The 15566-nt window shown below is 31.3% G+C and overlaps 1 protein-coding gene across 1 annotated transcript in view; it reads left to right on the forward strand.

The window, feature by feature from the left end:
* LOC141389435 (uncharacterized) overlaps positions 1-15566 on the forward strand; it is a 321714-nt gene that overhangs the window by 291236 nt on the left and 14912 nt on the right. The gene's annotated exons all lie outside the window — the stretch shown is intronic.

The raw sequence follows: 15566 nt of genomic DNA on the forward strand, positions 1-15566 counted from the left end.
TTGTTATGTCTTTCATTCGTTCTGTTTTCCGATAGTTGTGGAATTTTTTTTTTTCTCCGGTTTTCATTTGGTGTACACAGCACTACTTCCTAGAAATGAAGCATTAGGAGGCAAGATGAATCAAAAGTCCAAAGTTCTTTGTAGTGGTTATTTTACTTCTTATTTCAATCTATGACCACAGGATGTTTTCGACCAGGAAGTTTATGATTGAGTTTAAATTATCGATAATGGTGGGTTGGGCAGTGGTGAAAAATTGTGGGAGAACTATCGGAATAGCAATAATAAAAAATTACAGATTCTTGAAAATGGAGAGTTAGCGAATAGTTCAATTTAAGTCGGCGCGTGGCATGGCCACGTTGTTAGTAGGTCGCCAGTAGTTGTCAAAAGAAATCAGTGCTACGTCCTCCCTCCCCACACTTAGCTTGTTCCCCTACTTGATCGCTCTCAGAATTAGCTCGCGCCTGCGATGAACTTTTCTATAGGAAAGGTCATCTCCGATAAACTTTTATAGGAAAAGTAATCTGCGATTAACTTTTCTATTGGAAAAGTCATCACCCATGAAGTTTTCTATCATCACCTTTTCTAAACGAAAAGTCACTCTGATGACATTTTCTTTATGACTTTTTCTGTAGGAAAAGTCATCTCCGATGACATTTTCTATAGGAAATGTCATTTTCGAAGACATTTCCTGTAGGAAACGCCATCTCCGACGACATTTTCTATAAGAAAACTCCACTCTGATGACATTTTCTGTAAGAAAAGTCATCTCCGATGACATTTTCGAAAAAGAAAACTCCTCTCGGAAGACATTTTCTATAAGAAAAGTCATCCCCAATGACATTGTCGAAATGAAAACACCTCTCCGAAGACATTTTCTTTAAGAAAAGTCATCTCGGATGACATTTTTCGAAAAGAAAACTCCTCTCCTAAGACATTTTCTTTAAGAAAAGTCATCTCCGATGACATTTTCTTTAAGAAAAGTCATCTCCGATGAAATTTTTTATAGGAAAAGTCATCCCCGATGACATTTTCTATAGGAAAGGTCATCTCTGATGACATCTTCTATAAGAAAAGTCATCTCCGATGACATTTTCGAAAAAGAAAACTCCTCTCCGAAGACATTTTCTATAAGAAAAGTCATCTCCGATGACATTTTCGAAATGAAAACACCTCTCCGAAGACATTTTCTTTAAGAAAAGTCATCTCCGATGACATTTTTTATAAGAAAAATCATCTCGGATGACATTTTTCGAAAAGAAAACTCCTCTCCTAAGATATTTTCTTTAAGAAAAGTCATCTCTGATGACATTTTCTTTAAGAAAAGTCATCTCCGATGACATTTTCTTTAAGAAAAGTCATCTCCGATGACATTTTTTATAGGAAAAGTCATCCCCGACGACATATTCAGTAGGAAAAGTCATCCCCGATGACATTTTCTATAGGAAAAGTCATCCCCGATGACATTTTCTATAGGAAAAGTCATCCCCGATGACATTTTCTATAGGAAAAGTCATCCCCGATGACATTTTCTATAGGAAAAGTCATCCCCGATGACATTTTCTATAGGAAAAGTCATCCCCGATGACATTTTCTATAGGAAAAGTCATCCCCGATGACATTTTCTGTAGGAAAAGTCATCCCCGATGACATTTTCTATAGGAAAAGTCATCTCCGATGACATCTTCTATAGGAAAAGTCATCTCCGATGACATCTTCCATAAGGAAAGTCATCTCCGATGACATCTTCCATAAGAAAACTCATCTCCGATGACATCGTCTATAAGAAAACTCCTCTCCGATGACATTTTCTATAGGAAAAGTCATCTCCAATGACATTTTCTATAGGAAAAATCATCTCCGATGACATTTTTTATAGGAAAATTCATCTCCGATGACATCTTCTATAAGAAAAGTCTTCTCCGATGACATTTTCTATAGGAAAAGTCATCTACGATGACATTTTCTATATAAGAAAAATCATCTCCGATGACATTTTCTATATAAGAAAAATCATCTCCGATGTCATTTTCTATAGGAGAAGTCATATCCGATGATATTTTCTATAAGAAAAGTCATCCCCGATGACATTTTCTATAAGAGAAATCATCTCCGATGACATTTTCTATATAAGAAAATCATCTCCGATGACATTTTCTATAGGAGAAGTCATCTCCGATGACATTTTGTATAGGAGAAGTCATCTCCGATGACATTTTCTATAGGAAAAGTCATCTCCGATGATATTTTCTATAGAAAAAGTCATCTCCAATGACATTTTCGGAAAGAAAAGTCATCTCCGACGACATTTTTGGAAAGAAAAGTTATCTCCAATGACATTTTCTATAAGGAAAGTCATCTCCAATGACATTTTCTATAGGAAAAATCGTCTCCGATGACATTTTCTATAGGAAAAGTCATCTCCGATGACATCTTCTATAAGAAAAGTCTTCTCCGATGACATTTTCTATAGGAAAAGTCATCTACGATGACATTTTCTATATAAGAAAAATCATCTCCGATGACATTTTCTATATAAGAAAAATCATCTCCGATGTCATTTTCTATAGGAGAAGTCATATCCGATGATATTTTCTATAAGAAAAGTCATCTCCGATGACATTTTCTATATAAGAAAATCATCTCCGATGACATTTTCTATAGGAAAAGTCATCTCCGATGACATTTTCTATAGGAGAAGTCATCACCGATGACATTTTCTATAGGAGAAGTCATCTCCGATGACATTTTCTATAGGAGAAGTCATCTCCGATGACATTTTCTATAGGAAAAGTCATCTCCGATGACATTTTCTATAGGAAAAGTCATCTCCGATGACATTTTCTATAGGAAAAGTCATCTCCGATGACATTTTCTATAGGAAAAGTCATCTCCGATGATATTTTCTATAGGAAAAGTCATCTCCGATGATATTTTCTATAGAAAAAGTCATCTCCAACGACATTTTCGGAAAGAAAAGTCATCTCCGACGACATTTTTGGAAAGAAAAGTTATCTCCAATGACATTTTCTATAAGGAAAGTCATCTCCAATGACATTTTCTATAGGAAAAGTCATCTCCGATGACACCACCACTTTGTTGCCCGCATATAATTTGGTAACTTATGCGGTGCCAGTGTGGCTCGGGATATAAATGCATCGAGCAACAGGTTCAATCTTCGTATCATTAGTGGACCATCTGCATGAAAAGACTAAGATTCCATACGTATGGCAACACAATGGCATGCTTCCCGTTGCAATACGTGCTCTAGTTTTAAGTTAGGTCACATTAGGCAAATATTTGCTCTAACAACCGGCAGGGTGCGCTTACTGAGAGCAAATGAGCGTAAATAATGCATTGAAATTTATGCTCACTTGCTCTCAGTAAACACACACTCCCTCTCGCTGCAGCAAATATTTGCCTAATGTGACCCTAGCTTAAAACTAGAGCACGTTCGCATGCATGTTAGAAGGTCAGTCGCCACGACAAACCAGAGTAATTTTGGCTCAACGTCCTTTGGGATGGTGCAGCAGCCTCCATTCCAATAGGCCAAGCATTTGTAACACTCTGCAAAAAATCTGCCCAGTACGACACACTGCACCTTTTCAACTGCCCTTCCAAACTTACTCAAGTAACTTTAATAGTTTCGTGGTTACAAACTATTGATGTAGTCACATTCCTAGACCTAGCCGGAGCCATATTAAGCAGAACAACAAACACAAAAATATATATAATATACCGTTACAACAACAAACAGACATATAAAGCCCGCTGACCATAGCCAGCTTACCGCTCGCTGTTAGCCTTACTACATTGAGATAAATACATATTTCTCCTTGCTAAAGCTGGCATCCACCACACCCAGCAACAATTATTTCCAATTAACCTGTAACAGTTTTCATTGGCACTCAACAATCAACAAATTTCAAATAATTAAGCTCGAGGGGAAATTTAACCTTTTTTCTTAACCTCAACACTCAACTCTATAAAGAAACCCATAACTCAATTCAAAACTGAAAACCATGATTTATGATATGTATTACCATCAGTAATGATGTCTGTATGGCCATTGTAAATGCAAACAAATTTTGTGAAAACCACACGCACTTGACTTCTTCCAATATTTTCTAATCACACTTGACCACATGTGTACAACAACGAATAGATAGATGATCCCTTCAACATCTCTCTTCTCCACAATATGTATGTACATCGTCAACAACAGCTTGGGTGTGTTAACATTTGATCAATGTGTTAGTTGCATGGTTCTGTTGTTGTTGTTTGTCTTTTCAAGTGTCTTTGATAAATAAGTGGCCCAAAAATCTTCTTGACATTTTGACCCATATATTTTTGCCACAATGGTGTGGTGTCATCTGGACCCAAATCAATTTTGAAAATTGTTACAAGTGCTCGTTTGGCTGACTGACCATAACAGGTATGTCCAGTTGAAATTCTACTTATGTTACTTTGATTGTATTGAGTGCTGAAAGGCAAGGTGAGACATACATAGAAAGATTCATGCATGTTCAATTCTTTGGTTAATTGGGGTATTCACGTACGAGTATGTACATATTGTGAGGAATTATCACCTTTCTTAGATATGTGGCGCGAAATGCAACTTTGTCCATAAGTCAAAGAAAAAAATGATGGAACATTTGTTGTGAGTGAAAAACGAAAGCCGAAGATTCGAACCCACACAACTATCATTATGTGACCAGGTTTCGCTGTTGGTAGCAGCTGCTCATCAGCTACCAACAGCGAAACCAAGTCACAAAACGTTGGTTTTGTGGGTTCAAATCTTCGGCTTTTCTTTTTCACTTGCAAAAAATCTTCGATCGACTCCAACGAGAAATTGATTAAAATTAATATTAAAATGATCTTCGCCCTAATAATTTTCAAACAAAGAAAAAAATGGTCTAGAATAAAATTCAGACATCAGAATTATACCATTGAACTTTCACAGTTGGGGAGATCGGGGAGACTTTTGTAGGGATACCGCTCTGAATATCACTACCTTGCGTTACATGACCGACTTTAGGTCTCTTTTACTTCTTTAGTTCTCTTTTGGCAATCGTCGTGTGTTGTTTGGGGATTTAAATCAGCATCAGGGAAAGGGTGCGTCCCCTTAGCGAAATGACTATTAGGCCATTTATGTCTCCAATACTAATGCAAACAAAGCAATGTGCGTTGGTATGGGTTGCCTGATGCTGCCCAGCTAACAATTTTTTTCCGAGGGCTCTGATATCAGATTTTTTCTAAGATTTTCTGAATTTTTTTTAGAAATGTGGCCGATTTCTCTAATATTTTCCTAGAAATTGGACAGATTTTCTATAAGTTTATTTTAAGAATCTCTGCACATTTTCTAAATAATCTTAAGAATCGTCTTTCCGAATTCGTTCCGATTTCTAATGGATTTTCTAAGGGAATTTTTTTCGGTTGATGTCGAAGAACAAAATGACTGGTCATAAAATTCGCATATACAATTTTACATTTTTTTAATATAAATGCAACATATAATAATTCAAGCTAGTGTTGATAGCTTTAACATACTTCTGCACATTGTTCTACTGTTAATCATAAAATGATAACAACAGGCAAAATCGTTAGAAAGTTTGAAATTGTAATCTTCCATAAATAGTACATTAAAAGAAGATTGTCTCTGAGTGGGGTTTGTTCAGTACAGTACGACACGTGTTGTGTCAATATCAAAGGCATCAGAGTCAGAATTGTTTCCGATTTTTTTCTGAACTTTTCTCCGCATTTTTCCAGAATTTCCTTCCGAATTCGGACGGATTTTCTTAAGAAAATCTAAATTTTTCATCGAATTTTCCAGAATTTTCTTCCGAATTCGAACCGAATTCTGTCAGAAAATCTAAATTTTTCTCCGAATTTTCCAAGAATTTACTTCCGAATACGGACCGAATTCGTCGCGAAACTCTAATATTTTTTTAAGAATTTCCTTAGAAAATTCTTTCCGAATTCGGTGACCACGTCCATACAACTTTCGTACCGAATTCGGCACGAATTCGGCATTAGAATCGGATATTTTTTCAGAAATTCGGTCCGAATTCGATACGAATTCGGAAAAAATTGTTAGCTGGGTGATTTAAATGGTCGTTCTTGCTGTTGTATTAGTGCGTTTGCATTCCTACATAATCTGGCAACCCCGCAAACCAAAATCGTAAGAAACATCAGAGTTCGGACCGAATTATGTACGAAAGTTGGAAGAACCATCCGTGTTCCGATGCGAATTCGGACCGAACTCTGACCGAAAGTCATATGGCGTGGTTGACGTGTTCTCTGACTGACATTCGGATGAAAATCGGATGTTTTTGCCGACTTTCGGACCGAATTCTGATGAAGTATGAATTTCTGATTTTTTTAACCGACATTTGGAAAGATATCGGTCCAAAAACCTAAAAACCTAAACGGAAATACCATTGAGGTCAATCTTGTAGAGAATGTTCACTGCTACAACATTTTTTTAGTCCCATTACGATAGGACTTGCGGTTTCCAAGCAAGATCGTGAAAACCTAAAAAAACCCTAAAAATGTAAACCTTGACAACGATTTATTTGAAAATCCCTCCGTCGATTTTTTTTGTTTTTTTCTCAATTATGAACTTTGTAGTTTCAAAATACGCAAAGTGTAAGCACTTTTCACTTAAAGTTAGTTAAGGCGCACCGTGTATTGCCACTAAAGTACAAGAAAAAATAGAATGAAAATTCTCTTCAGCGAGAGAGAGAGAAAACTTCTTTAGACAAGTCGAACAGAATTCGGATAGAAATCGGCCAGACGCGTCGGAAAAAACTTCCGACTTTGAGCAGACGCGTCGGACGTCCGACATTTTGTTTGCTGGAAATGACTCTATTTTCAGTTCAAGGAATGAGGCTTAAAAGATGCAGCGAGTCTGGCGGGTCAGTACCACATGCTAGGCAGTTGTTTTGCTCTGTGTAATCAATCCTTTCCCCATATTAATTGATACGGCTGCATCATCCCGAATGTAGTTGTGCCGAAACTACTCTGATTTGTCATGTCAGCTAACGCTGTTAAGCTGCGCTAAATGGGGGATGTATTTGAAGAACTGCATTCACACGAGAATTGTTTATGGCATCTGATTGGCTTGATGATCTAGGGGTTGCCTCTTGTAACGTTTAACCTCTCTAGATTATAAAAATGCCTCCTGACATTTCTGTGTGGAGGAGTCCTATCCACCATACGGTGATTGGAATGACTTTTACGTTAAAACCCGAGCAAGTACTGCAACGAGAGGATGCTATTGTGTTGCCGTACTGCAAGAATCGTGCACAGGTTTCTCGTGCAAAAAAGGTGATCTTACCACCTTTGGAGTGGAGTTCTTCCACCTGAGTATGAAAATATCCATACGGTTCCCCACTTCGGCTGCTGAGCAATAAACTTGGATTTTTCTTTTCTCTCGGTGGGCGAATTGAGGACGCTTTCCTTTCCTTGTTCACACGCTCGAACCTATTGGTCCAACAAATTATTAATGTCAACGACGTAAGTCGCTGGTATTTGAAATACTATCAGAATAAGCAAAACGTGCTCAATTCGCCCACCGAGAGAAAAGAAAAATCCAAGTTTATTGCTCAGCAGCCCATGTGGGGAACCGAATGAATAATTTCATACTCAGGTGGAAGAACTCCACTAAGTCAGCTATGAAAAAGTTGACCTGACGACATGATCGTATGATTAAAAAATGCATCTTAATGCCATGACCATTTGCATGAGGAGACGAAGATTCTTCAGTGCGACAACAGAATGACATGCTCTCGTTACAGTACTTGCTTTGGTTTTATCGTGAGAGTCACCCCAATCATCGTATGGTGGGTCGGACTCCCCAACCAGGCATCTCAGGAGGCATGTTCCGATGACCGATGAAAAAAATTCTCTATTAAAAGTTCACGTCCACTGCACAGATGCTCGATGAAAAAAATATTTAAAAATCTAAAAATCTTCGTATGAGGTGTAATATTGAAATGATTTTACCTAAAAATTCTTGTAGTTTTAACCCACAACTTCCTTGGTGATCATACTGGCAAAATACTTCTTCTTGTTCTTGAATACCCCCATTGAAAAACCGCTCAATAAAATCTCATTCTTACAAACCAAGCTTCTAACAGAACAGGGGGGGGGGGCAAGTTTTCCATATGGAGTTTCGTTATTTAAAAAACACCGTTCACCGTTCTCATGTTGCACTTGCGGAGAATAAAAAAGCAGGTGTGTAACAAGTAACCAAAGATGAAAAAGACGAAGAAGCAGTAGGAGACGACATGAAGACAATAATGACTACATAATGCTGCTGCTGCTGATGATGGCTGGCGTTAAAGAAAAGGTTAATATACAGGTTCTGACTTGCACCTCAGGCATTGCATATTGACACCTTCTTTCCATGTAAGTATGTGTGTATGTCGTGATTCCAAACGATTCTTGATGTTCTTCCTAAAAAGTCTTCTTCATTTTTATTCGAGTTATTCTTCTTCATCGCCCTCCCACCTAAGAGTGGGTTCTACGAAAAATATATTTCATTCATTTCTTTTTGTGTTACACCTGTTATGCTGCCCGCTCTCCCGTCGGCCAGCAGGCAGCTCATCCGTTTTGGAATCTTGCTTAACCATTACTTATTTTTTTTTTTTGCTGTTTTGGTCATAATCTCTGTATTCAAGTTTAAGCATTTTATTATTGTAGCTTCTGTTTCTTTGCTTCGGACTGACAATGATGGCATTGGTGTACGCTGTGCACTTAACCCACTTTAATCTTTAAGCTGTCTTACAACTCAACCATGTTGTGTTGCTCATCATGGCATTTAGTGCCGACTATTTCCCCGGCAACCATCACTGTGCCAATGGTCGTTGGCTTTCGTCTACTCCCCATTTTTTTCCCCATCTTTGGTGTCATTGTGTGGTAGTATTGCCTGGTCTTGGACTTGTTACTAAGAATTATATTTTCTGTCTTGTTTTTGATTTAGTCTTAACTTTCTTGTTTGTTGGCGTTGGTACCGTTAACTTGATTAAAATGCGTGGCTGCCGTTTTTGGCTGCATTGGTGTTGTTCCTAACCAAAGATAGAATGATGAAGATGAGAGGCCACCAAAAGCATTGAGGTAATCAATAAGGCCGTGGTACAAAGAATGAACAGTGGTGAAGCCGTAGGCAGAAAAATTTACTTGTCAAAAATAAAAAAGAAAGTACATGAAAAAATTCTTTAAACGATCCACTGTTATGGGTCAGATGGCACACGAAAAAAAATCTTTAAAAATCCACATTTATTGATCAGATGGCCCATGAAAAAAATTCTTTTCAAATCCACGCAGAGAAGAGATATTGTAGGAACAATCATATTCTAAGAGCAAAATAGTGTATTTTAAAAATTTGAAAATACATATTGTTGTTTCAACCATATATTTTATGTCAGGAAACATAATTCTTTAAAAAATCCACAATTATTGCACTGATTGCTCAGATATTCAATGACAAACATTATTTAAAAAAATCACGAATATTGCTCAGATATTCCATGAAAAAAATTATTTAAAAATTAACTGTTATAGCTCAGTGAAAATGCAAAAATTCTTTTAAAAATTCACGATTATTGCTCAGATGCCCATGAAAAAAAATCTTTAAAACATCCACGATTATTGATCAGATGTCCGATGAAAAAATTATGTAAAAGATCCACGATTATTGCTCAGATATTCGTTGAAAAAATTATTTAAAAAATCCACGATTATTGCTCAGATATTCGATGAAAAAAATATTTAAATTCACGATTATTGCTCAGATGCCCATGAAAAAAAATCTTTAAAACATCCACGATTATTGATCAGTTGTCCGATGAAAAAATTATGTAAAAGATCCACGATTATTGCTCAGATATTCGTTGAAAAAATTATGTAAAAGATCCACGATTATTGCTCAGATATTCGTTGAAAAAATTATTTAAAAAATCCACGATTATTGCTCAGATATTCGATGAAAAAAATATTTAAAAAATCCACGATTATTGCTCAGATATTCGTTGAAAAAAATTATTTAAAAAATCTGCGACTATTGCTCAGAATTCAATGAAAAAAATTATTTAAAAAATCCACGATTATTGCTTAGATATTCGCTGAAAAAAATTATTTAAAAAATCCACGATTATTGTTTAGATATTCGTTGAAAAAAAAATTATTTAAAAAATCCAGGATTATTGCTTAGACATTCGTTGAAAAAAATTATTTAAAAAAATCCACGATTATTGCTTAGATATTCGTTGAAAAAAATTATTTAAAAAATCCACGATTATTGCTTAGATATTCGTTGAAAAAAATTATTTAAAAAATCCACGATTATTGCTTAGATATTCGTTGAAAAAAATTATTTAAAAAATCCACGATTATTGCTTAGATATTCGTTGAAAAAAATTATTTAAAAAATCCACGATTATTGCTTAGATATTCGTTGAAAAAAATTATTTAAAAAATCCACGATTATTGCTTAGATATTCGTTGAAAAAAATTATTTAAAAAATCCACGATTATTGCTTAGATATTCGTTGAAAAAAATTATTTAAAAAATCCACGATTATTGCTTAGATATTCGTTGAAAAAAATTATTTAAAAAATCCACGATTATTGCTTAGATATTCGTTGAAAAAAATTATTTAAAAAATCCACGATTATTGCTTAGATATTCGTTGAAAAAAATTATTTAAAAAATCCACGATTATTGCTTAGATATTCGTTGAAAAAAATTATTTAAAAAATCCACGATTATTGCTTAGATATTCGTTGAAAAAAATTATTTAAAAAATCCACGATTATTGCTTAGATATTCGTTGAAAAAAATTATTTAAAAAATCCACGATTATTGCTTAGATATTCGTTGAAAAAAATTATTTAAAAAATCCACGATTATTGCTTAGATATTCGTTGAAAAAAATTATTTAAAAAATCCACGATTATTGCTTAGATATTCGTTGAAAAAAATTATTTAAAAAATCCACGATTATTGCTTAGATATTCGTTGAAAAAAATTATTTAAAAAATCCACGATTATTGCTTAGATATTCGTTGAAAAAAATTATTTAAAAAATCCACGATTATTGCTTAGATATTCGTTGAAAAAAATTATTTAAAAAATCCACGATTATTGCTTAGATATTCGTTGAAAAAAATTATTTAAAAAATCCACGATTATTGCTTAGATATTCGTTGAAAAAAATTATTTAAAAAATCCACGATTATTGCTTAGATATTCGTTGAAAAAAATTATTTAAAAAATCCACGATTATTGCTTAGATATTCGTTGAAAAAAAATATTTAAAAAATCCACGATTATTGCTTAGATATTCGTTGAAAAAAAATATTTAAAAAATCCACGATTATTGCTTAGATATTCGTTGAAAAAAAATTATTTAAAAAATCCACGATTATTGCTTAGATATTCGTTGAAAAAAAATTATTTAAAAAATCCACGATTATTGCTTAGATATTCGTTGAAAAAAATTATTTAAAAAATCCACGATTATTGCTTAGATATTCGTTGAAAAAAAATTATTTAAAAAATCCACGATTATTGCTTAGATATTCGTTGAAAAAAATTATTTAAAAAATCCACGATTATTGCTTAGATATTCGTTGAAAAAAATTATTTAAAAAATCCACGATTATTGCTTAGATATTCGTTGAAAAAAATTATTTAAAAAATCCACGATTATTGCTTAGATATTCGTTGAAAAAAATTATTTAAAAAATCCACGATTATTGCTTAGATATTCGTTGAAAAAAAAATTATTTAAAAAATCCACGATTATTGCTTAGATATTCGTTGAAAAAAAAATTATTTAAAAAATCCACGATTATTGCTTAGATATTCGTTGAAAAAAATTATTTAAAAAATCCACGATTATTGCTTAGATATTCGTTGAAAAAAATTATTTAAAAAATCCACGATTATTGCTTAGATATTCGTTGAAAAAAATTATTTAAAAAATCCACGATTATTGCTTAGATATTCGTTGAAAAAAATTATTTAAAAAATCCACGATTATTGCTTAGATATTCGTTGAAAAAAAATTATTTAAAAAATCCACGATTATTGCTTAGATATTCGTTGAAAAAAATTATTTAAAAAATCCACGATTATTGCTTAGATATTCGTTAAAAAAAATTATTTAAAAAATCCACGATTATTGCTTAGATATTCGTTGAAAAAAATTATTTAAAAAATCCACGATTATTGCTTAGATATTCGTTGAAAAAAATTATTTAAAAAATCCACGATTATTGCTTAGATATTCGTTGAAAAAAATTATTTAAAAATCCACGATTATTGCTTAGATATTCGTTGAAAAAAATTATTTAAAAAATCCACGATTATTGCTTAGATATTCGTTGAAAAAAAATTATTTAAAAAATCCACGATTATTGCTTAGATATTCGTTGAAAAAAATTATTTAAAAAATCCACGATTATTGCTTAGATATTCGTTGAAAAAAATTATTTAAAAAATCCACGATTATTGCTTAGATATTCGTTGAAAAAAATTATTTAAAAAATCCACGATTATTGCTTAGATATTCGTTGAAAAAAATTATTTAAAAAATCCACGATTATTGCTTAGATATTCGTTGAAAAAAATTATTTAAAAAATCCACGATTATTGCTTAGATATTCGTTGAAAAAAAATTATTTAAAAAATCCACGATTATTGCTTAGATATTCGTTGAAAAAAATTATTTAAAAAATCCACGATTATTGCTTAGATATTCGTTGAAAAAAATTATTTAAAAAATCCACGATTATTGCTTAGATATTCGTTGAAAAAAAATTATTTAAAAAATCCACGATTATTGCTTAGATATTCGTTGAAAAAAATTATTTAAAAAATCCACGATTATTGCTTAGATATTCGTTGAAAAAAATTATTTAAAAAATCCACGATTATTGCTTAGATATTCGTTGAAAAAAATTATTTAAAAAATCCACGATTATTGCTTAGATATTCGTTGAAAAAAATTATTTAAAAAATCCACGATTATTGCTTAGATATTCGTTGAAAAAAATTATTTAAAAAATCCACGATTATTGCTTAGATATTCGTTGAAAAAAATTATTTAAAAAATCCACGATTATTGCTTAGATATTCGTTGAAAAAAATTATTTAAAAAATCCACGATTATTGCTTAGATATTCGTTGAAAAAAATTATTTAAAAAATCCACGATTATTGCTTAGATATTCGTTGAAAAAAAATTATTTAAAAAATCCACGATTATTGCTTAGATATTCGTTGAAAAAAATTATTTAAAAAATCCACGATTATTGCTTAGATATTCGTTGAAAAAAATTATTTAAAAAATCCACGATTATTGCTTAGATATTCGTTGAAAAAAATTATTTAAAAAATCCACGATTATTGCTTAGATATTCGTTAAAAAAAATTATTTAAAAAATCCACGATTATTGCTTAGATATTCGTTGAAAAAAATTATTTAAAAAATCCACGATTATTGCTTAGATATTCGTTGAAAAAAATTATTTAAAAAATCCACGATTATTGCTTAGATATTCGTTGAAAAAAATTATTTAAAAATCCACGATTATTGCTTAGATATTCGTTGAAAAAAATTATTTAAAAAATCCACGATTATTGCTTAGATATTCGTTGAAAAAAAATTATTTAAAAAATCCACGATTATTGCTTAGATATTCGTTGAAAAAAATTATTTAAAAAATCCACGATTATTGCTTAGATATTCGTTGAAAAAAATTATTTAAAAAATCCACGATTATTGCTTAGATATTCGTTGAAAAAAATTATTTAAAAAATCCACGATTATTGCTTAGATATTCGTTGAAAAAAATTATTTAAAAAATCCACGATTATTGCTTAGATATTCGTTGAAAAAAATTATTTAAAAAATCCACGATTATTGCTTAGATATTCGTTGAAAAAAAATTATTTAAAAAATCCACGATTATTGCTTAGATATTCGTTGAAAAAAATTATTTAAAAAATCCACGATTATTGCTTAGATATTCGTTGAAAAAAATTATTTAAAAAATCCACGATTATTGCTTAGATATTCGTTGAAAAAAAATTATTTAAAAAATCCACGATTATTGCTTAGATATTCGTTGAAAAAAATTATTTAAAAAATCCACGATTATTGCTTAGATATTCGTTGAAAAAAATTATTTAAAAAATCCACGATTATTGCTTAGATATTCGTTGAAAAAAATTATTTAAAAAATCCACGATTATTGCTTAGATATTCGTTGAAAAAAATTATTTAAAAAATCCACGATTATTGCTTAGATATTCGTTGAAAAAAATTATTTAAAAAATCCACGATTATTGCTTAGATATTCGTTGAAAAAAATTATTTAAAAAATCCACGATTATTGCTTAGATATTCGTTGAAAAAAATTATTTAAAAAATCCACGATTATTGCTTAGATATTCGTTGAAAAAAAATTATTTAAAAAATCCACGATTATTGCTTAGATATTCGTTGAAAAAAATTATTTAAAAAATCCACGATTATTGCTTAGATATTCGTTGAAAAAAATTATTTAAAAAATCCACGATTATTGCTTAGATATTCGTTGAAAAAAATTATTTAAAAAATCCACGATTATTGCTTAGATATTCGTTGAAAAAAATTATTTAAAAAATCCACGATTATTGCTTAGATATTCGTTGAAAAAAATTATTTAAAAAATCCACGATTATTGCTTAGATATTCGTTGAAAAAAATTATTTAAAAAATCCACGATTATTGCTTAGATATTCGTTGAAAAAAATTATTTAAAAAATCCACGATTATTGCTTAGATATTCGTTGAAAAAAATTATTTAAAAAATCCACGATTATTGCTTAGATATTCGTTGAAAAAAATTATTTAAAAAATCCACGATTATTGCTTAGATATTCGTTGAAAAAAAATTATTTAAAAAATCCACGATTATTGCTTAGATATTCGTTGAAAAAAATTATTTAAAAAATCCACGATTATTGCTTAGATATTCGTTGAAAAAAATTATTTAAAAAATCCACGATTATTGCTTAGATATTCGTTGAAAAAAATTATTTAAAAAATCCACGATTATTGCTTAGATATTCGTTGAAAAAAAATTATTTAAAAAATCCAAGATTATTGCTTAGATATTCGTTGAAAAAAAAAATTATTTAAAAAATCCACGAATTTTGCTTAGATATTCGTTGAAAAAAAATTATTTAAAAAATCCACGAATTTTTCTTAGATATTCGTTGAAAAAAAATTATTTAAAAAATCCAAGATTATTGCTTAGATATTCGTTGAAAAAAAATTATTTAAAAAATCCACGAATTTTGCTTAGATATTCGTTGAAAAAAAAATTATTTAAAAAATCCACGATTATTGCGTAGATATTCGATGAAAAAATTATTTAAAAAATCCAAGATTATTGCGTAGATATTCGATGAAAAAAACTATTTAAAAAATCCAAGATTATTGCTCAGATATTCGTTGAAAAAAATTATTTAAAAAATCCACGATTATTGCTCAGATATTCGATTAAAAAATT

Source organism: Musca autumnalis, unplaced genomic scaffold (genome assembly GCF_047663935.1).
Source record: "Musca autumnalis isolate F117 unplaced genomic scaffold, ASM4766393v1 scaffold_1, whole genome shotgun sequence".
NCBI lineage: Eukaryota > Metazoa > Arthropoda > Insecta > Diptera > Muscidae > Musca > Musca autumnalis.